This window comes from Gymnogyps californianus, chromosome 6, assembly GCF_018139145.2.
Source record: "Gymnogyps californianus isolate 813 chromosome 6, ASM1813914v2, whole genome shotgun sequence".
NCBI lineage: Eukaryota > Metazoa > Chordata > Aves > Accipitriformes > Cathartidae > Gymnogyps > Gymnogyps californianus.
In genome coordinates, this window is record NC_059476.1 from 23,829,178 (window position 1) to 23,853,406 (window position 24,229).

General features: G+C 39.8%; 1 protein-coding gene across 1 annotated transcript in view; it reads right to left on the reverse strand.

Moving 5' to 3' along the window:
• Positions 1 to 10,457, reverse strand: part of USP54 (ubiquitin specific peptidase 54) — an 81,566-nt gene extending 71,109 nt beyond the window's left edge. Inside the window, exon 1 of the mRNA XM_050898696.1 lies at positions 10,426 to 10,457. The gene's annotated coding sequence lies outside the window, so the exon portion shown is untranslated. The remainder of the gene's footprint in view (positions 1 to 10,425) is intronic.
• Between the last annotated feature and the right edge of the window lie 13,772 nt (positions 10,458 to 24,229).

Here is a 24,229-nt window from a genome sequence, read left to right on the forward strand (position 1 = left end):
ACAAACTCTAGAACCGGATTTACCATGTTGTGGAATTAAAACCTCTGCCTAGTATCACCAAATGTATGAAAATAGTTTGTGTTTTTTTCCAAATCTACAAATTTAAACAAAGAAGTACTTCATGCTAAGCTGAAGCAGTGAGAAGTATGGCATAGTAGTGGTAGACTTCCAAAATTCACAGAATAATTACTCTTTATTTTGGAAACAAGGGACAGAAGGCAGGGGATCAGGAAACCAGCCAAAGCAAGTTGACTTTCACAAATCAACACATTAAAATAATAGAAAAGCTCTACATATATTTAATTCCTCATTTCATTATCAACTTTCTAACACAGAATTCAACAAGCAGAGGGAAGCAAAACCGCATCTAAATTATCAAAAAAGCAGTCCTGAGAGCTTCTCACTAGGTAAGTTATACTGTAAAGTAACAAGGATGGGAAACGAACTGCCAACATCCCTTCCAGCTGTGACAAACGTTAAAGTGAGAACAGATTCTGACTGGCTTTATCTTCAAAATTATCATGGATACTATTAGTTAGAAGAAGCTATGATATGGTGGACCAGAGGCAGCTTATGGCTTAGTGAGTGCCTTTCACACAGGTAGCAGAACGTAAATAAAATGTACGCATATGAAACACCACTAGACAGCAGGACTAGAATATTGAAAAGCAAACTATTAACAAACTGAAGCAATACTCTTTCTTTGCATCTTAGAAACAAAGACAATCCACATTAAAAAGCAGTATTTTCTATCTTTCCGTACCATATATAGGAGAGAATTCCTGTGATAACTTGGATTCAATCAAAAACACAGTCATGTCACAGTGGTGGTGACACTGAATTAAAACAACAGATTTAAAAATCAGAAAGACCTACCTTCAGAAGCCACTTTCTATCGCACGAACTCCACACTGGTATTGCAACCAACAGAAGCTGGAGATCAGAGCAGGTTGGGAAAACTCTCAGAGGACTCACTGCTAGAGTAACTGCTCTGAGTAATACTTTCATGGAAAAATTATTTAAGGGAGGAGGAAAGAGCTAGAATAGCGTGGGAGGGGACAACCTGCTGTTTCAAACAATAGGAAGCTGTTAAAACAAGAAAACAAGGGCCTCCCTCAGCACAGGAAAGTCTCATTTGAAAAGCTTTGCCCCCGCTGCCACCTACCAGGCAGGCAGCTCTGACAGCAGAGATAAGGCCAGAGGCCCAGCCCCGCTTACCAACAATTCCCTTCAGAAACAGGGCCAGGCAAGAGGGAGGAAGGTTTTCCAAATCCTTTTATGAAAGAGACCCGATTGGGGGCAGAGGAGCGAGAGACAGGGCTATAAGGGATGACTTCATTTTACAGCAGCAGCCTGTCTGTGCAAGGCAGAGCTCCCCTCAGTGCGACAAGTGAACTGGCGAGGTTCCTGCAAACTTAGTTAAACATGAAGGATGTTTTCTCATAGGAGGGATTGATAACCAGGAGTGACATGTAGCCATTTAACAGAAAAAAATGCAAAGGACTCAAAAGATGGCTTCAGTTTTGATCCCTCAGTTTAGAGCCCCGTGATTGCAATGCAAATTTAAAAGTGTTTTTTCAAAGAACAATTATTGCAGGACAATTCCTGGAACCATCCCCTGTGGTTCAAAGCCAGCGATACCGATCAAGGAAAAAAGAAGTTTGTTCAGAAAAACAGCTTCCTACCCCCAAAACCTCCCATAAGCTCAGAAGCAGCATTACTACATGATTATTCTCAGACTCTCTTACAGTACAGCTCCAGGACACTGGTGCCATCTGCATTCAGCATCAATTTGTTCTTCTAACATGGTCACATTCATAGCACAGACAGGGAAAGTTAGTCTATATCCAAGACCAAAATAACTTTAAGGAAAACTTTGGTTATGTTACAAAAAACAATACACAACATTGTCTTTCTGTCCTAGCACAATATAATGCTAACAAACAGAATCAGATTGAAATATAGTAACACTTTGGACCATACAAGGTATTGAAGATACTATCCCCACCGGGACCATTTACCTAATAGAAACAAACAATGCAAAAAGGAAGCAGTTGGAATACAATTAAATCGGTTTGCCTTAAGAACAATCCAGTCTTGCAGGATAGAAGGGGCTGAGCCAAGTTTTAACTATGTCTTCCCATAATGATAGAGTTTTGGCGAGACAAAAATAGGAGTTACAACAAGAAAAGAAAAAATATAGCAAAGGCACAACACTCTAAGCAGTGTTCTACCTCATGATGCTTCTACATACCTTCTTTTAAGATTTAGATTTATGTGTGCAAATTTCAAATAAAATAATTTTCTAAAGTGTACTAATAGTGGCATAATTGTGAACAAAAAACAGTACAATGTTCAGTAACCATGCTGGGCTCAAAACCTGCTCCACAGCTGTGTGTGGTTAAAACAGCATGTTAACTCTGTAGCACTCTTTCCTCAAACAGCTTGTTTCAAGGAAGCCAAACCACTTAAAAGCACAGTTTGCAACACCAACGCAGACCTTTTCTAGGCAAAAGCAATATGTCAATCCTCATTTTTATCATATAGAAAGAGTGACCGAGTCTTCCAGGTGTCTCGCACCATTACTTGGATCTGCAGGTTTCCTTTCAAATATCCGTTCAAGTCTTACCAAGAGTTAGCAATTCCACTTGTTGAAGTGGCATTATGTCCACGTCTCAATGACCTGAGGTCGGCAAGCACCCTTGCAGAGAAAACACTAGTCTCTACGCTCCCTTCCTCCTCCTCATTCCAAAGGACAAAGCATTCGCCTTTCCTCCTCAGACACAAAGACCACATAGATGCTCCCATGACTCCACTGATTTCCTTGCTGAGGTGGTGTGGGCCAACGCTTACAAAATGGCAGGAGCACCTAAGTCAGTAATACCAAGAGTTTTGTAGTACTGATGTTTACAAATTCCTATTTGTTTCAGCCTCAGTTTCCATCATTTCAGAACTCTTTCTCAGCTTTTTGCTAAAATGCTTCAGGTGACCACACATACTTGAGTAACTGCTAGAAGCGTGGATCAAATTGTGGACATTTTCAAATACCTGCTTTGACAGCATTTTACACAGTCCCTCAGCATGTGGATAGTGGCGACTAACAGTTACTTGTCTGAACAATATCCAGTTCTTCAATACTTCAGTGCGTGAAGAAAGCATGAAAATTATTTCTAGAAGCTCTCTTTAAAGCAAGATCAGTTCTGCTTCCATCACACCTAAAATTAAAATCATACAGCAGCAAAGGTCACGTAAGTGTTTTACTACTAAAACAAATCCCTCTGCATCAGACAGAAAACAAGATTTCACTCCCCGCTACTGATGGTCAAACAGTTCAGACAGCAAGCAAGGCTCCATGCCCTGAACAGAAGCAAGGCGACACGTCCCCAGCCAAAGCACAACAGCACTGCTGCGCTTACAAAAGAGAGCTTTGCCAAACACACCAGCTAAGCATCTGACTCACTGCCACCAAACTAAGAAAGAATTCAGAGCAATTACCACATTTTGCACAGAACAGGAAGAAAAAAACCGGAGTATTTCCACTCTTCTAACATTTCACCTAAATTAGGACAGTACAGCAACCCTCAAACAGCTCTGGTCAAGTACTGCAGCGCCTAGGGCTACCAGGACCTGATAGCAATGCTAGCAATTATACAGCCATCCACATAGCTGCCTCAGACTGAAATGAGGCAGGAAAAACCAGGCAAGATAAAGCAACAGAAACAAGCCCAGAATCTCTCTCCCCCCCTTCCTTGCTTTTCTGCTTTGGTTCAGAGATCAGCAATCTGAGAAGCAAATGTGTTTGCAGACAACCCTATCTATTAGAAGCATGTATGCCTACAGCATACGTTCATGGTTGGCAAGAGAGATTGTCTAAGAAAATGACAAAATATAAGTTAAAAAAATTTTCCAAGGAACAAAGTATAGATGACAGAGAGCTGCAATAATCATTCTTTCAATACTGAAAACAGTTCTTTTCCCAATGTCTGCAGAGTCATATGATTTCAGCTTCCTTCTGCCATTGCAGATCATGTAGCTTCCTACCCAGCAAAGGCTATGCTAGCCCTTCCCTTCACCTTCGAATAATTTTCCACCACAGCACTCCTACTCATAGAGCTGTAAATGTCAGCACATTTAGTATAGTTTAAATACCATAAGTTTGTCTACATGGAGAAGTTTGTCAGGAATAAGTGCTATGTGGTAAAGATGTAGTTTCTTGACTGCCTTCAACGAAGAAGCTGGTTGCAGAAGTTCCTGCCCACCTTTCACAGATTACTCGTTCCTGTTCTCATCTGATGCTCTGTTCTGCAGATGGCAGCCTGTGTAGGACCACATTACAAATTGCATCATGAAAAGAATCTGGGTTAAAAATAACCCGAAAATAAAAGTATGAAGGGGGCTACTTTTACAATTTCAGTTATTCAGAATACAGAGCAGTCCTGCAATAAGCGGTTTTAATTGGTACAACACAGACCAGCAAACTACAGGAGCAGAGAAATAGTAGTTACAGCAGCTTCTTCTATGAGCTTTACCACCAAAGCCAAGACACCGTGCAGATGCACTAATTCCTTGCACAGGTAACTTACAGTGTGTTTTATGATACAGCTATGCCAACCTGACAGCTGCTACCAGGGTGGATCTATTCACCATCACGTGCCACTTCTGCTCCCCTTATGCTAACACTGGGCAGTCTGCAAAATGAGCTAGTATAGGGCGGTAAGCCAGCAAAAAACAACTTGACCAATGGAAATAAAAATGACAGGTTTTTTTCACCAGCTAGCTCACTCAGGATTCAGAAAAGCAGGCCTGGTGAGCAATGCCTCTTGACAGTGGCCTGAAGTTAGATTGTCTTACCCAGATAACAAAGCTGCCCTTCCATCTGCAGTCAGATGCCTGTGTGGCAATCGGTAACATGGACTAAAGGTGTGGTTTCATTTAACTGTGGGAAACGCCAGACTGTGTCAGTCTGTTTACTTTCCCTAGCCTCACGCTCCCACTGCTTCCTAGTATCGCGTTGAGCTGCGATCCAGTTGCATGAGCCACTTCAACCGAGAAGCAGACAAACCACACGGCCAAGCAAGGAGAGAGCAGGAGCACCCAGCTGAGACCCAGCAACCCGCCCAGCCCTTTCCTGAAGCAGCCACAGTGAATCTGCATTAGGTTAACATCACACTGCACTGCAGGAAAGATCAGTTCAAAACAACTGCTGCAAATTAAAACCCCCAGTTAATCTTTTCTAGCCTCTTTGTTTTAAGTAAGTGCATTCTTCTAGGACAGTGGCTTTTAATTTACACTATGCATTCCCTGGACTTTTAAGAAGTCTGAAAACAGATGTTTGCCCCCTTCATTGAAAACCTGTGAGGTCAAAAAAGTTAATTCTGTGAAGTGGATACAAAGCAGTGACCATCAACAGTTTCTTTTCTGGGGTGTGGAGAGGGCGGGTTGAGGAAGAGAAGCTCATGTTCCCGCATCAGCAGTGCGTTTTTCAAGAGGAGGGAAAAAAGCCAACCAAAAAAAAAAAAAAATCTAACAACAGTCTAACAAACTTTAGGGCAATGTGTTCAAACATATTAGGCAAACACATATGCTGTACTCAGCTGACCTTCTCCACATGGCAAGACAACTGTTTAAGTACTGTCGGGGGGGGGGGGGGGAAGGGGAGGGGAGGAAAGCACAGCAAAATCTTGATTTCACTTTGTCAGCACAGCTTCCTTCGGTAGGGTGGACACAGCCTTAAAGCTGAATGGACACATATAATGAAAACTGATAAAAATCAATACTGCTTTCTCCCTTACCATCCGAGCTATTCTTTTACTAAAATCAGGTTACCTAGGGCTATTCAAGTAGCTTGTAAATTACAAGATCAGCAAACAGCTTTTTTTGTCATTTCTCAATATTTCTAAAGAATAACCAAACATACTGTTGTTTTGGTAGTTATCAACAGAGAATCAGAAATACTTTTCAAGACTATTCAGAGACCAGCTAATGTGAGGCCAGAGTTTTTAATGCCCACCGCTTTCCACCAGCCTCCCATCTGCTCATTCTCATCCTTGCACAACCCTTTCCAATATGGCAACACAAGCATTCCTGTGGCCACAGAGACAACCTGGTCAGGATAAACAGCAATCGGGTGGAAAGACAGGCCAGGGTAGTTTGAAGTCAGATCTGTTCCTCAATGTTCCCTACATAGCCCCACAAGTATTTTCTGTGTGGGGTGGCTTGGGGTGGTAGTACCAGTGAAATTATTTGAGAAGCCATGGCCTGTAGTCTAAACTAAAATTTAAACGAGCTTTAAAAATAGGCTTAGAGGCAGTGAAGTAGAAAGGATTCCTTAGTATATAAAGTCCAGTACTCGGCTATCAAGAGCACTATCGCCATAATTCCATTTCCAAACCTTATGGTTTGACAGATGAATCTGGCCCATTTACAACTTTAAGAGTAAAAAGTTTGTATATACAAACTGTTCGTATACACACTCAATATTTTCCACATAACTGAAAAAAGCTGTCTGTCTTCTTTCTTATGTGTATGTACTATAAGGCAGAGCGCTCCTCATTGAAACCAGTCTTCCTTTTGGCAGATGACTCAAAATAAAAAAAAAAACAAAACAAACCCAAACATACTGGGAGAAAAACAAAGCCTTAGTAACCTGAGCACATCATTATGAACATATCCTGCTAACAGTTTGACTTTTTACATCTAGGAACTCTAACCCAGTGCTTCGAACTAGTTTTACGTGCAGCACTGGGAGGTCTGGGAGTCTACAAAACAGCCAGGGTTTAAAGGTTACCAAACACAAGCAGGAGCCAAAATACCACTCTTTATCAAAGAGGTACCCCCACAAATAACTGCATTTCTTCTTGCTACTATACTCCTAAAACCAAAACAAAACCAAGAAAAACAATTCTATTGCATACTTATTCCCAGTGACTGCAAAACACAGTGCACTGCATTTAATCCATTCTGCTTTTTGTGACTTCCACCTCAGTATGTGGACCAAAGCCAAAAGAATGTTTTATAAATATCCTACCAAAAAGAGATAGTAAAAGGTCTTCTTGACTACAAGACACCAGGTTATAGATGCCTGTTAATCAAACTAAGCACTAAATTAAATTTCTTGGTCAAAGCATGAGCACATTCTTTGAATGAGTGTGATGCGATGCCATGCCATGTCCAAAGCCACAGACAAGTATCTTGTCACCTGTGCACGTGGGGCAGACACACACACCGTTTTATGCCCTTAAAAGGCATGGCACAAAATTTGTTTCCCTGTAGGAAAAGGAATTTCCTGTGGTTTAAATATGACCCTGAGACTTTCAGGAATTAATTTACAGTTTGACTAAGTTGGGAATCAGAAAATAATTTTTCCTATGTAAAGCACGCACATGGCAATGGACCAGCGTAACTGGAGTGATAAATCCATATCCACTTTTCCCAGTGTCATCAAGAACTTACATAATTTTGTGACCCTAGATTATGGCACCCAACCTGTAAACCTTGATACATCAGGATCTTAGCAATGCTGTGGTCCTTGACGAAAGGCTTGCAAAAAGTCTTGAGAAAGAAGATTATGCAAGATTGCTTCATCTGCCTGCATCAAATAAAACCAATGCTTTTCAGGCTCTTATCTGACATAAAAAAGGAGATGACAGGTTGGAGGTGGAAGATTCACTTTGGAAACTAACTTACATCAGTGTGAAACCAAAATGAAAGCAAGTTTACAAAGTTCTCCCCACCTATATTCATTTGTCCCGTTGATATTCTAGTTCCTCGGCTTTATTAGTTTACTTTTGTATCACTTAATTTAACAACAGAGAAAACAAGATCACAAAGCCACAGTTACAGAGAAGGTAATGAGACTCATAAAATTTTATCTTACGCCATTTTAAATTTCCTGCACTAATTATTTTCCATTGTGTCTTATTTTTAGTGTTTGTCTTATGACTGAACCTTGGCAGACTGACATGCAGCCAGGATGTATAGCATAGAACTCCCAAGAGCATTTAAATCCATACCACAACATTGAAGAGCTGAAAACAAAAGCCAGTGACACAGGTGATTCCAGGAATCACCCCAATCACTGGGGGGGATCAGTATTTTAAAACAAATTTTAATTTGCAATTCATGAAAGTAAATCCTCTATGAAAATCTGCCATTAGAAAGAAGGGAAGTAACAGCATTTCATAGGTTATCTTTCTTTCCACCTTGAAATGTTTTCTAATCATTTCATTAGAACAGCCACTATTTCCTAAAACTGCATGCACCTACAAAAGCTGTTACAGATGCTTAAAATGCAGTGACTTTTTCAATAGTATATACAATCACACATTATGAGGGTTATTGTTTGTTTCACAGCCAGTGAAATGAAATTGGCTTAAGATTCTAAAATACCAACAAGGAGAGTAAGAAATAGCTGATGACTTCCAGAGGAAACAATGAGCCACTTGCCAAAAATCTATGGAAAGTCACATCCGTCACAGTAATAGGTGCTCTAATGAAAAAATATACTTAACAGTTAAAGAGATTTTCAGGTAGAAAAGTAATTGACCGGATTTCACCCTGTAGCCTAATCCTACTATGTCCTGGATTACTTACTTGTTCACCTTAGTGTGGCGTCCTAAAGCTCCATCACCCCTTTGGACTACAAATCTGCTTCTGACAGAACACCGGTACTCTCTGCATAAGTATGCAAAAAAATAGTACTAATCAAACACTATAGTAATGTGACATTCACTCAGAGGTTCCTCTCGCCCAGGTGTGAGGCACACACAAAGCACAAGTATACATTAATATACCTAAATATAAAGACTCCATTGATCTTAAACCATGCTAGATTAACATACTTCACCCCTTTAAAAAGCCCACTGTTAATATAAGTCAACTGGGATGATGCACATTCCAGGACAAAGGCCATTGTGGCCCATCTATCCATGCAGGATGCCCACTACAAAGAGCAATACAGAATACCAAGCAGTGTATGAACATCAGCAGCTAAATTTAGAGAGTAAAAACATCATCCATTGCATACTGATTAGATTGAAACACTATCAAGGCAATAGATAAAAGAAACCTGCAGAAAGGCGGATTCATAGGTGTGCATTCAAAACTAAAAATAGCACATATCGTAACAAATACGTATGGCCATACATAAAAGTATTTTTCGTTATTTTAATGAGGAGTTACTCCAGAATCCTGCTCTGTAGATTTAGACACTAAATGTGTTTCGGAATCTAATGCAGAAATTAGATGTGGTAGAGATGGGCCTTTCCAATTCAAGCCTTCAAAGGGAAGTCTTAGCCTACATTTTTAGCATAAGAACACCAAAGAGACCTTCCTCTAGTCAAGAGTCAAGCCTGATAAAGCCTTGCTTTACTTTGTCACATCCTTCTGCTACCCAGAAAATGACAGAGGCCCTCCTGCCAACTTTATCTTCATGTGATAATTCCCTTGAGCAGGGAATTTTTTTCCATTATTTATTTCTGCCAATTTTAACTTATCTGGTGAAAAGTGAACACATTAGGCCACAAATTAGAACTGCAAATATAAAAGTCTATTTATCATGGAGATTAAATGAATGTTCAAAGAAAAGTTTCAATGTCTCCTCTACCCTTATCTTAAAAAACAAACAAACAAACAAACAACCCCCACCAAACCCACAACCAAAGCCATAATCGATACTTTGCCTTTCTTCATCAGAACTAGCAAATGCAATTCCTGTGCATATGGAGATTTCAGTGGCATAAATTCCATATGGGCTTGCACATTCCCACTTAACTGGCAAAGGGCATGGTCATTACTCTTCTCCATGCAGGTGGGCTATAATCTTCCCATTGGCCAGGGAGGGAGAGCAGCTGTAAGACACCTTACATCCCTCCTGTACTCCAAACCCCGGTGTTTTGAACTGCCTTGATTTACCCAAGTATGATGAGTTAAATTTAACATAGCACCTTCTACCAAGGACAGTAGGTACACAGCACAATTCACCACCATGAGAAAGAGAAACAACTACGGCAGTATGTGGTGTTCATTTACTATCTCATCAACAGTTTAAACAAGTAAATACAAATGAAACGTATAACATTATGTATGCCTATACAAAAAAAGCTAAAAATTATGTTTGCAAATAATCAAACATCCTGCACCCAGCACATTTTTCCAGTCTAGTTTGCTGAAGGCGAAAACCTTTCATCTGCTTATACAGCAGCCAGCACAACACAAAACAAGCCGACACCTGCTGCAGCCGACCCGCATTGAGAAGCCTTCCCCCCGCTCTCCCGGCACCGGGATCCAGCTGCATTTAACACGCCTTGCCCACCCGCCGCTCCCCGTCCCGCCCGCTCCCGCCGCGCTCTCAGGGCCGCGCTCCGCACCGACACCTCTCGACGCGCCCGCCCCCCTCCCGCGGCCGCGGGGCCCCGGCACGCTCACCCGCAGGCCGGGCCCGCCCGGGGAGCGCGGCCGCCGCTGCCCCGTCCCGCGGCGCGGACAGCGCGGGAGTGGGAGCGGGCGCCAGGACCCCGCCTCCGGCACCATGACGTCACCGCTCCGGCCGCGCACCTGATCCCCGGGCAGGTCGGGCCTTAAAGGGGCAGCGGCGGGGCCGGGGCGGTGAGGCGCCCCTCCCCAGCCACCACGGGGAAGGTCGCCAGCCAGGAGCGGGCAGTTACGAAGATGGCCGCGCTCAGGTAACACCCAGAGCCCGTCAGCTTGCCCCAAGGGCGGAGGCTGGAAGCACAGGGCCACGTGTGTGCTGCCCGAGGCCTTTCAACACCTCTCTCCCACCTGTTGGAAACGTGAAGAGACCCTTCAGCCGCGCTCTGCCCTCGGCGCCAGGGCCTCTCCCTCCAGCGCTGCCGGACGCTTGCTGCCCTCCTCCCCGAAAAATGTTATCTCGGGGGTGCTGCTTATGTAAATAATTTGGGTAAGCAAACCACTCTCCTGGTGAATTTTAGCAGCATACTTCCAACCTTTTCCCCTTCTTTCCACAGCTCTTTTTATGAAGCGGCCGTGGCCACAACAGGATGTACCTCTCTGGCACGCTTGCCATCCATGAATCCAAGTGGCAGCAGTTCTTAAGCACCTGAAGGCCACAACTTTCCTCTTTCACCCCAAACACGCAGTTCCAGTTTGCCCATTGGGGAAGGGAGACTTTCCCATTCTCAGGGGCACATACAGAACCAGATATAGAACAACAACTACTTCAACATTAGATACTGTATTTCTGCCAGAAGAAACCAACCAACTTAACGTTGCACAAAACTGATAACCGTTTAGTTTGTACCATCAACGCCTGGCAAATGAGACACACTCAAAATGTAACTGGGACAAATCAAACAGTTATCACTATCCTCTTCCCTAATCAAAATCAGTTGTCCTCTTACACTGCTCAGAGATCCTCTCTACTAAGGAAATGTGCTGGAGGACAAGAAACGTTTAAATCAGTATCTGCATCACTTCCACTCACCTGGGCAAATAACATTAAATGTGGAAGACCGAAGAATTAAATGGAAGATATGAACACTAAAATTTCCTATTCAAGAAGCAAATTTGAACAGAAACATGGTAGTTCCTATACTGTGTCATGCTTCCTATTTATATCTAAGCCATACAGAAAACATTGTATTGCCATATACCCAAGTCATGAAAACACATCAGCCTCACTTAAACCTCGAGGAGGTTGCTGGGAATTCTCAAGCTGCAGCCATGCAGGCACTTTTTATTTCTTTCACTACTGTGAAAGCATAAAGCCACCAGTCTAGACCGTCTACCGGGATTAATCGCCATGTCCTCCAACTTTCAGGGCAACTTCATACAAATCAATTCATCTCTGTCTCCTCCAATTCCTCATCTGTAAAACATCAACTAATGATACTTACTTTCCCAATTCTCATCTATGCTTTCAGTGATAGTTCTTACTTTTAGATATCAAAGATGAAATCATAAGAGAGGAAAGCGTCACTCATTGTCCAACTAATATCATAAAGGTTTTACTTAACCTTCTACAGATACTTCCAAACAATTATTTGATTCTGCAAAAGTCCCCCTTTTTATTTGTTTCTATGCATGTCTTCCACCATCAATTATACCAGCACTCATCAAAAACAGTGTTGGCCTTTGAAAGTGCAGCATTCAGAGCAGACGATGAGAGACAGCATTCTGGTTTACATATAGGAACAGGCTGAGTTATGCTTTAACACAATACATTATAGCCTCATACACAAAATTTTGCTTCTTGCTTTGGTAATAAGGAAGATACTGTAAAAGATACATTTATTAAAATACCTGAATTACATTCAACTCTCATTTTCCCCTATAGAGGCTATTCCTTTTTTTTTCCCCTGACATTTTTAGGCATTCATATGTCTAAAAACATTTTCTTCATGTTTAGACCCTTATTTATTTCCACATTTTCTGAGTATTTGTAAGATCTGTGTTTCTGGTTTACTGAGATTAGTTACCTAAGATTACTATACTAAATAATCAGGACTATCTTTCAGAAAATGGTGAATGTGATATGGCATATTTTCTAAAATAGAATTTCACATTCATACTAATCTCAAACTGCACATGGACAGAAGTTAAATGACATTATTTTAACTACTTTAAAAAAAGGTTTTAGAGTAATCTGAATTAAATTGATATTGATGGTAAGCACCAATGCCAAACACTTTTAGAACTAAGGGATCTCATCCTCTCAGCTCTCTTGGCTATTACTCAAACATTAAAAGATAAAGTTTCTTGCTTTTTCATCTTTCATTCTAAACTGCGAAACAGTGTGGAACAATCAAAACAGTTATATCTACACTATAATTAAAAAAACCACACTGTCAAAAGCTAGCTTGTCAGTTCATTAGTGCTAGTTTCGATTCAGCATCTCATTTGTTAAAATTTTAGTGGCAAACAAGCAGTGGGATTTTATTTTAAAGTATATTTAGAACAGATTATCTTAATTATTGATAGTATTAAATGTGAAATTTAAATACACTCAAGTACACTTTTCCCTCAATAAAAATAATTTTAATCACTTTAAAATGTCACATTAAAAAAAAAATCCCTCGGTTGGTTGTTATCCATCCTGTTTGGTGCCCTTTTGATCACTGAGCTCCCACCCTTACAGAGACAGCTATGCAACTTCAGTTGGAGCCTGGAAGTCGGCTCTTCACAGCTGACAGATCGACTATTGTCTGTAGCATGTTTGCAGCGCTATTGCTTATCCAGACTATTGTGTTGCCTTCCTGTTGCCTTCCCCTAGAACCAACTATTAAATTAAACCAACATATTTACACATATTATAATCCAACATAGCTATCCACTGACAAGGTTGAATATTCAAGACTTAATAATTGAAATTACAGCGCAGTTCTGTTGCACAGTGAATTCACAACAAAATCACTTCTAAACCTTATTTTATGTAAAGATCACTGGATTTTTTTCCAAATCTCAGTAGCCTAAATAAATTCAACATCATTTAAGAGCACTTAGCTACTAAGTTTCTGACATAAGACAGACTTCATTTACTTCTATTGCAAGGAGACAGTTCAAACTCCACTTTACAGTGAAAGTGGGTGTATCCGTCTCATAGTCCATGTTTAAGCACATAAAAAACCTTGCATTGAAATACTGCTGAAGAGTAACACAGTAGTACAGTTTAGCATGGTGGTCTGTGCTCAAGAAAGCAGAAAGGACTAGAAGAAGGACTGACTTGTTAGCCTTCATTTTTCACATCAGTCACCTACGATATTTTCAAACAACAATGATCCTACAATAAAGATGAGCCACATCCCATTTTGGAAGTGCATCAGCACCCAGTGCTGTGTTAAGCATGAACCTTCCTCCACTTCCGTCAGAACTGAAACCTACTACTCAAACTTTAGACTTTGAGACATCACTAAATCACAAGTTGGGATTGTAATTCTGCTAACAGAGTCTTCATAACACCACACTTAACATTCCACGGTGAGAGGCATCCTTCCTTTACTGAATAAAGCAAGGCACAAGTAACTTTTGTTGGTCAACAGTAAGTTTATTATTATCTTCATTAAGTCAAGCACAGAAAGTGCAACATGATGCAACATAAACAATAAGACAGGTGGTCTGTGCTTCCTCAGTAGATTTTCAAGTGCAGCTAAGCAAGGTAGAAGTCCAATTCCATGAAAAACTAAATTATTTAAGGCATCCACATTCTAGCTCTTTAAGAAAAAACAAAGCCATGAGTTTTCTGATCTAGTTATGGCTTTCAAAAACAATAGGTAAGATACAACATGAAATTATCCATTGACCAACAGCCCTCTGCTGCTGTAGATTTCATTGCTACCCAGCCACACAGGGGAAAAGCAGCTCTATTGCCGTAACCTGGAGGGATGGCATGAGCTCAGCACTCAGCTTGGCAGCATCGTAGCACTCCCAAACCCTAGGCATTCTCAGATCATTTGAATCGCACCAAATGCTGTTTTTGCCTCGTACACCCAGAAGCATCAGTACCACTTAGAGCTGGTTGATGAGGTTGCAACATCTTGCAACTTCTATACTATGGCATGTCTTTATTATACATTCCTCCTACATAGTAGTCTCATCCTTCCAATTCCAGTGGCACATGCTATTGGCATTCTCTCAGGGACTTAGCATTTTTGGCATATTTTTCAAAGATTATTTTATCACTGAGTATTCATCGGCAATAAACTGTGTTACTTTGCCTTCCTCTACAGTAAGGGTCCTCCTCTTTATTCCAAATATCTATATCATCTGCTAGATTCATACAGGTAGCTCCAAATTTTCAATTTAAAACCAAGAACTTCTGGCTCTGATGGTCAAAAAGAATACCATTTAAATACGACCAGAGCCTGAACAAGCACAAACCTGTAACTTCTCCCACATGTCTTTGTCTGGAAATTTGAAAGCTAATGATCAACATTTAAATAATCAATATCAGCAATAACGTCCCTTACAGATAATATGAACACGACCATCCAGCTAGGAAAGCAAGGTACGTGATGAAGGAAAAACATTAAACTTTACAGCACTGAGCCCAAATTCACTGTAGGATGGAGAAGCAAAATAGTAGGGTAAGAGCAACCAGTGATCAAGCAGAAGAGAGGAGTTCAAATCATCCCCTCATATTCAAACCAATAACAAACATATCTTTCAAATCACCCTGATCCTTTCTGTGATATGCAGAAAGACTCCACCTCTTAAAAGCTCCAGAACGTTTCCCTGTAGGATGTTGGACCCTTAAAGTTTCCACATCAGACATCTGCCCTGCGTCTAAAGGCTGTCCTCTTGTCCAGCTGTCAGAACTTCCAGGTTCCCTCACATAAACATCTCAAAAGGGCAAAGAAGTAATAAAGAAAGAAAGAATTAAAAGAAAAAAAAAAAAAAGGCAAAAATGTAAATTGGAAGCAGTTCACAAGAAGTTACTAGAAGGAATACCGAAATGATGGAATCCCCTTCACATTTACTTAAACAAAAAGCCCCATTAAAAAGTGCTTGAAGCTGTGACAAATTCCACTCTCAGGTGCAGAAGTCAGGTTTGGCTGGCTACACTGTACACAGGCTGTTGGCTTTGACTCATAAAATCACTTATTTCTCTTTGAGAAAATAGAAACTAAAATTGCTAAGCAAGGTAATTTCCAACTGTGATGATTAAAGACATGTGTTCTAGGGTATAACAATGCAAATAAGGACTTGAAGTATGCTAACAACACATGTCACAGCCTCAGGTAACTGAGGCTTGCAATCATTTCTCAGTGGAGAAATACACAATGGAAATTGGGAAAGATTTTATAAACAAAACAATTACCAACAGTACACTCCTTTTTTTCTTATGTTAATAATATGTTGAGTCCCCAAAGTGCTGGACTGACAACTGAAGTCACTATAAAATTGAGGAAAAAAATAAAAGTTGACTACTGACAGGCCTGTCAAGGGCCTGTCAATAGGAAAAGCAAGCTGAAAATCTTGTATGGCATACCTAGTACTTATGTAGTGAGGTACCAACAAAAACAAGATGAAGGCTACTGAGTTAGAGGACATTAGAAGTGGAAGGACTGCCAATACGGAGGCTGTCTGCATCATCATTTTGTCTAATGGATACTGTCTCAAGGTAAATTGTCTCCATGTACAAACTGTTCATTTTTTAATCAGTAATATTCCAAAAAGTCTATACGTACTGTTCATCAGTCTTAAAATAATGTTGTCATTCAAAATACAGCTAAATTTAAAAAATGCCTTATGAGAAACAACAGTCAGTTACCTCAGGAACTGGTCCTCTGTTCCTGGTCCAAGATCTGATCTGCATTTTTTGCAACAATTTAAGATCACTTGTCTTGCCCTGCCTTTCATGGATGGGCCTTACACTTGACAACTTCCTACCTTCTTGAAATAGCCTACTACATACACACACACACACACAAAATTATGCCTTCCAGTTCTCTTTTTGGGGCTTGCACGCTCCTCCATCTCCCCGGTTCAAATTATTTCAGTCTATTAGGACCATTTTCTAGACCTCAGATTATTTGATTACACTTCTCCCAGCCCCTGTTCAGCTGAGCTGTATTTTCTTGGGGAATTTGCCCTAACCAGATGCAACACTTCAACTGAGGACTTACCCGTAGATAAAAAAAGATTGTTCTGTATGTTTTACAGCCTATACTCATATTTTTATTCCTCCTGATACAATGTTTGCCCTTTTACAACATCAGGAATTCTGGAGAATTATCACCTAATTACTTGTTCCCTACCCTGTATTTGTGTACTTCACGATTTCTGTTAAGTGTAGAACTTCAGTCTGTCCCTATTTATCTCCTAAGATTTTCTCAATTTTCTCAAAATAATTTTGTGCTCTTAAACTGGTATCCTATGTATATACATTCCCTTCAAGTTTTGGGGGCATTTTTAGTGAATCGATTTTGTAAGGACACTCTATTCTATCATCAAGGTCATTAACACAAAGATTGAAGTGAAGCAGAATGAGTACAGACCCAACAGACCGTGGCGGATCCACATTCAATACAACCATTTCATTTTGACAGACAATCATTTATAACCACCCACTAGGCACAGTCATCCAATGAGTCTTGCTCCTACTCTACAATAGTTTCTTTCAGGCCATGTTTCTTCACTTGTTTGTAAGATTACCGCATGAAACAGTGCCAAAGAACCCACTAACATGAAAATACTAACATTCACACTTTTCTTGTCAATTCACAGGCCTTATTATCATGTTACAGAAGGAAATTAAACTGGCATGACTATTTACTCTTCCTAAATTCGTGGTGGTTATGACTCACGTTGTTGTTGTCTCCCAGAGGCTTATACTTCGTGCAAGAATTTGTTCAAAATGTGGAAGATGAGAGGAATGGTCTATAATTTCCTGGCTCCTTTCCCCCCACCTCTCCTTTTCATTTTCAAGGCTTCCAGCATCTCAAATAGCAGCTAGTGGTACAGAGATAGCTTCCATCACTTTTTTGTTTTCCTTCAACATGTCACAGGATGAATTTCATCAGGTCCAGCCTAATAAATAACCTACCCAAGTACTAAGAAGTATGCAAAAGGCTTGCTTCAGATTTGCCATCCATCTTATATGTCCTCTGTGCTTTTTATTTCCTTCTTGTGCTAACTGCTGCTCACTTACACTCCTCTTCTGCTAATGTTTTGAGGATATTTTCATAGTACTTACTTCAAGTACATCTTACAAAATTGTGCCGCCTATCAAAAACCCCACATTACAGAGCCACGCATATACTGGCAGCTAGAAGCACACCGCAGTGAGGGCAGCTCAGCGGGCAGCCGTGCTCCAGTGCTGCCTGCAGGCTGTGCAGCCCTCCCGGAAAGGTCAAGACAACGCCCCGGGAGAAGGAAGGGGTACTTCTAAATGGGGTGGCCATTTCTAGTTCAACGGCTATACGGAGGAGATCCACAATAAGACAGTAACGCGAACAGAACCAGAGCTCTGCAATCCAGACTTGCAATCACACCAGCTAGAGAAGACCAATTAGCAGATCGTTTGCAGCATATTAGCGTCACTTCTGTGTCAATTATGAAATCTGTCTCTGTACACTCAGCTAGGCAGATAGAGTTGCGGGGGGGGGGGGGCGCGTACTTTGTTCACATACTCATGCACATATACTGAATAAGGGATTGCAGATAAAAAACAGCATTAAGCCTGACACAGATGATTCTGCAGATACTCTGGCTCTTGCAGTGTATTTGCTCTGATAGCACAGTGCACAAAACCAGCGACCCCTCTGTACATTCCTACATTGTTGCACTGTTACATTTCGAAATGTTAGTTACTTGCTGTCATTGCCCAAAATTAAACTATGTAATAATAGACTCTTATTATAGTACATGTATACGTGACAGTTTAAGATGTAAATGTTTGATTTCATTACTGTAAAATAGCAACAAAGAACAGGAAGAAAAAAAGTTTAAAGACATCAGCAGCTGTAGTGCAGCTCTGCTTATTTTTGCCAGATAACTAAGTTTTCTTAAGTGTAGCGTAGGGTATTCACCATGCACCCAAATTGTTTATTTCCTTTTCACAAGAATTATACAATGATTACATAAAACTGAAAACTGTTCATTATCTTCTGCGTACACTAAGCATACTCATAGCCTTCTAGCCCTTCTCTTTATTGAAAAATTTCAACTCACCATAAATACCAGAGACCAAAAGAAGTAGGATACTGTAATACAATTGTAAATTAATAAAAATCAATAGTTAGGATGCAAAAGTATCTTAAAAATTAATTAGTTCCCCTAAGATTATCCAAAATTCATCTGAGACATTGTATAATTTTATGACAATGCTTTATAAATAGCAGAGCAAAATCTAAGAAGTTTAACATTAGAAGAAAAAGAATGAAAATACTACTTGTGTAGGTTAAGATGGTAAATTAATACTTAGCTTTTGCAGAGTATCCGACTTTATCTAGTTAATAGTACAAATACTAATGTTTTTGAAGAAATAAAAAGTACCATTCCAGACTTATCCTGCTTTGTCCACCACAGAAGGAAGAGGCTAAAACACTGATTTATCATGACTTAACAAGATACCGGCCATCAGCTGAACTGCATTAACTGACTAATGCACTTCTAGTCCAATTTCCCTGAGAAGCAAAACATGTTAGTATAAACCACTACTAAATTAACTTCATACACTCAAGGGAAATCTCAGACAATATGCTAACAAAAGAAAATTTACGTTGCAACTGCTCAATCACTAATTTACAGCTTGCCACATTTTTCCTGATGAGGCAAAGTAATTTACAAGGACAAATATTGAGGCTTCACCTGGTGGGATTTTGGGAGTTTTGTTTGTTTGTTTGCTGTTTGCTATCTGCACACTTTAAAAAATGTTTTGGAAACTAGTAAGAATGTTACAAATGTTACTGTTCTTTTTATTGATCCTCTAAGCAACACTGAACACTAGTACTAATCACTATTAGATAGCATTTTACTGGCCAATTTGAAGTGGGCTGGCATTCGGTATATGTTGAAAGAGACATTAAACAACAACTGTGTTTGATTTTCTTTTACATGAGGCAGATTAATTACTACAGCTCCCATAACATAATCATTTCAACTCAGAGCTCAAGAACTGTGTGTTTAGGAAAATCAACATGGTAAGAGGCACATCACCTTGCAGATGTGATTTGCACTGCTGCTTCATATGTCACAGCTATTTCCATCGATACAAAAAATGACATTGACGCAGGCTCCTAATATTACCTTTAAACTTGGAAAGAAGTAAGAGCTGTCTTATATCTAGCACGCTATCTGCTACGTGATTAGCTTCTGTGCTCTATTCACAACCACACTGGAATTCAATCCAAATACATATTTAGTTTAACAATTCTCTAACATAATTTGAATGGTTAGTACAGTCTGTATTAACAGTGCTTGTTTATGCTTAGTTTTAGTTGCAAGCTCAGTTGCATGCTGTCTATATGGTCAGGACCCATAACAAGAAATAATTACTGCTGATTAAGCTATGTCCAGAGAAAGACTGAACTATGCAGGTGAGCTTCTGAATTAAAGCTAATTTCTCTCTCTTGTGTATAGATACGCACACAAGTTACATTAGCAAAATCATCTGCTAACTCATAAGAATTCATTGTAATGTAGTTTCATTATGCTACTTGGCATATCCTCCAAGAACTTCCCCCCCCAGTAGAAGTTAACAGATTTTAGAACTATTTCTGTAAGAAAACAGACAGTACAAGATCTGGTTCCTCTTCTCACCAAACTGGGGATGTGACAGCGCTGGAACAGCCAGAACACCCAAATTCTATTCCCAGTTCTACGCTAACATCCTCCGACAAGCCAAGCCTCTGTGCCCATCCATTCTGGCTACTTATGATACCATGCCAAAGCAAATTTGTTGAAATCTCTGGACTGAAAGACTCAAAACAGAATTCTGGTAAAAAAACAAAAGGTGAAAAACATGCTGAGAACTGAGTTCACCTAGATTAATTTGACATTTCAAACAGTAAAAGGAATACTGCCTGCTTATGTAGCAAAGATAAGAAATAAATCCTCAGCCCCTTGCTTGTCAGAGGAAGCCTTGTTTCTGGACATCCATCACAACAAGCAAGGGAGTGGTGCCATATAAAGCAGCTGACCCTGATTCCAACACATTTAAGCCTGGCTAACAGCTACATACGATTTGACAAGGAAGGCTGGAATGGAGGCTGATGTAATAAATACCAAGTGGAAACTTATACTGTAGTGGCCCAGTTCTCATTCCTCTAAAATTTTAAGTGCTGTCATCTTTTCCATAGTATCAACCCACCAACGGTTACTATTTTAATGGATAAGCTAAACCTAAAGACATTATTGAAGCAAAAAAGTTGTGCGTATTCCTTTCTTAAGAATTTACCAATAAACTGAGCCTGCCAGCCTGCGCTCCTTTATATTTACTTCCTCTTTGATCGGTCAACAGCTTTGCAATTTAAAAATTGGCTACTTGAAACTGCAAAGTTTAAACTGATTAAATTTTAAAGAATTAGATCATGTCCATAGCGCCGTTTAAAAACACACTTATATTTTACTGAGTACACGCAACTTTTGCCAACATTATTACTTCTGCAGACACAGATGTTTGTTATCCCTGCTTAATTGGGCACAGCAAGAATTAATCTAGAGCCAGGGCAAAGACAGAAGTTAGACAACATACCGTCTCATTAAAAACACCTTCCACAAGCAACCTAGAAAGCTGTGCAACTGCATAGAACACAATGGGATCATTAAACACAAATATACTCCCAGCAAGGGCTAACCTCCCCCACAAAGACCAAAGCTGCAGTCAAATACTTTGGATAAAAGTGCTAAAAAAATTTGTGTGTATCAAGGACTGTAGACCACATGGTCCTGTACACAGACTTCACTGAGATCTTCCTGGGGCACATAAAATTAACAGGTATTATATGCATAAATCCATTGTGCTTCTAAAGCTTGACTCATATATAATGCCTGCCACCACATCCCTGAAATATTAAGGTAGAACTGTAAAAGATACAGCAAAAGAAGACAAGAAGAGTAGTAGTTAGGAAGGGAACAAGGGGACTGCAATAGAGGCCTTTATATCACAAGTGATTATGCATTATTTCACAATACTATAATCTGGAAAGCAAAGAAATTATGACATAACAGGTTTAAGAACAAATATAGAGATACAAATTTACTAGAAATCACATAAATTGTGGAATTCCCTACCACAGCATGCTATCTATGTCAAAATACAATTTGGTTCAAAAAGACTAGACTTATTAACGCAGGACAGGTAGATCAGAGGCAATGACAGATTATTATCTACATCCAGTTCAGGATACCCCTAAACTACTGACAATCAGAAAGATAAAAAACAAACGTGGGAAGACACATCTTAGACATGCCTTGTTTTTTCATAATCTTCCTCTACGCATTTTCTTTAGGCCACCGTTGACACTGCTTGACTGATAGAAACGATGTGATCCTAGCCAAAAGCCCTTCCCCAAAAACCCAAGCCAAAACAAATTAAAAAAAACCCCACCAAACAAAAAACAATAAACCCCACACCAAGCAAAAAGACCACATAACAAAAAACCAACACCGAACAAATAAAAAGCCATGAAAACAAAGACAACTAATTACCAATTAATTGTTGGAAACAAAGAATAAGTCGACTTGAACAAATCTTAAATGAGGCAACCAGAGAGAGGCACCAAGCAAAGTTCCTTCCTTTATTAACCATTCTCCCTGTCGTCAACTACCAGTCTACCAAGACAGAAAGACAATAAAGGAGGTATGATATTAAATCCAAATACATGAATCCTGGTAGCAACAGGTATAAGCCTAAAAGACTGACCACCTACAACCCTGCTATAAAATTGAGGGCAAGGAGGAGGAGAGAACCCCATAAAGCTGAAAAATGAAGTGATTCTGGGGAGCAACCAATGAAAATAACGGGTGGCAAAAGTTAAAAGATTCAGAAATGTAAAATGCGTGAGCTGGAGGAGAATGCCAAAAAGAGAGCACCCTCTCACTGATTACCACCAGAATAAGAAACTGGGCTAAGCAGATTCTCGGTCTAACTCAGCATGGTATCTCTCATGTTTTTCACAGAGATGGCCAGGAAGACCGAATGTAACGAGCAAACTCAGTCTTAAGGCTCTCAAATGTCTGAAACCAAAACACCAGACTCAAGTTCTTCTATATTTTCCTCTGTATTTTTCTTCTCCTTACTGCAAAGGATCTGAAAGAACTGAGTAAGCAAGCGATATCATTGGACTTTATAAAAGAGGCAGATCTTGCATAAAGTGTGAATATGCAAGGCACATCAATTTATTTCCCAATTACTTACATAATAGATACTGTTGCTTTTTATTAGTACATCTTACAAATTTACACCATTTTGAAAATGCATTCTAATACTTTGCCTAGCAATTCTACCTGATTATCTTTTCTACTAGGCAGAGTTATATTTCTGATCAAAACATAACTAAATATGCAGTCAAGTGACATATAAAACCTATGTCATTCATAACACAAAGCTTTCAATGGTGGCATCCTGGCTGCATCGAGAAATCTGAAGGTACCAGCAAACATATTTTCCTGTTACTTCATTCAAGGGGAATGAAAGACTTACAAGGCTGAAATTTAAACAGCATAAGAAAACAGGACTGATTCCAGTTGTGAAAATGTCTGTATTTCCAATCCTGGGTTGCTGCCTAAGGTGGCAACAGCCACCAAAGTCACAGAAATTCTCTCCTGGGAGAAACTTTTGTCTGCAAGAGAGAGGTTACTCTAGTTGTGGAAGCAGGAGAACAGACATCATTAAAAAGATGACAAATGCTGCTCTACATTATCCTAGTCTAAATTCCAAATAATTTCTGCAGTACTAGTATGCATTGATAAAAATCCTAGTGCAACAGAGGAAAAAATTCCCTAACAACTAAAGAATCTCCAAAGCAATTTTGCCTTGAAAGTACACAAAGATGCCAGTATTTCCTCCAGGAAGATAGGTTTCTTTACAAAAATGTCAAATGGATTTTTGGCAGTGATATAGTTTTCTTATTCTAACTTCCAATTTTCAAAACCATGATTTCAAAGATCTCAATCTGCCAACAGGGCAAGAAGATAAACAAGTTGTGACATTAAGTCCAAGTAAGCTTAGAGAAAGGCACTGGATTTGGCAGTGCATTTCCCAAGGAACACGCAGATGACAGGCAAACACATACACATGCTTCCCCCTCTGCCCCCAAATTCAGAAATCAAGACATTTAAGTGAATGCTATTGAAGCAGAAGAATATCATTTTCCCTCTCTGAAGTAATTTGGATAATTATAGCCTGCAAATAGTGCTGAACAATTGAAGGAACTATTAAGTAATTAGCCTTTGCAGGTGTGTCATTTATTTTGTAAAGCCCAGACAAGAGAAAAAAATTGATGCATACACCTGTTTGACCACTAGCTTTTCCAGGAAGCTCCTACTAATACAGAAAGTTACAAGTGTCCATGTTTCAAAAGCCAGAATTCAAGTGATTAGCTTTGTCTAGACTGATCTGTGTAGTGCCCCATTAGTATTATTATGTTTTTACAAGATCAATAATAAAATCTTCTGTGAAAGCTGATTGGAAAACCACAAAGAATGGTTTTCCAGAAGTGCATGGACAGAAGATAAATCCTCCATAGAGTAATGGAAAGTCCTACGTATCAGCTACTGTTGCAAACATACTTTTTGTTCAAGGAGTACA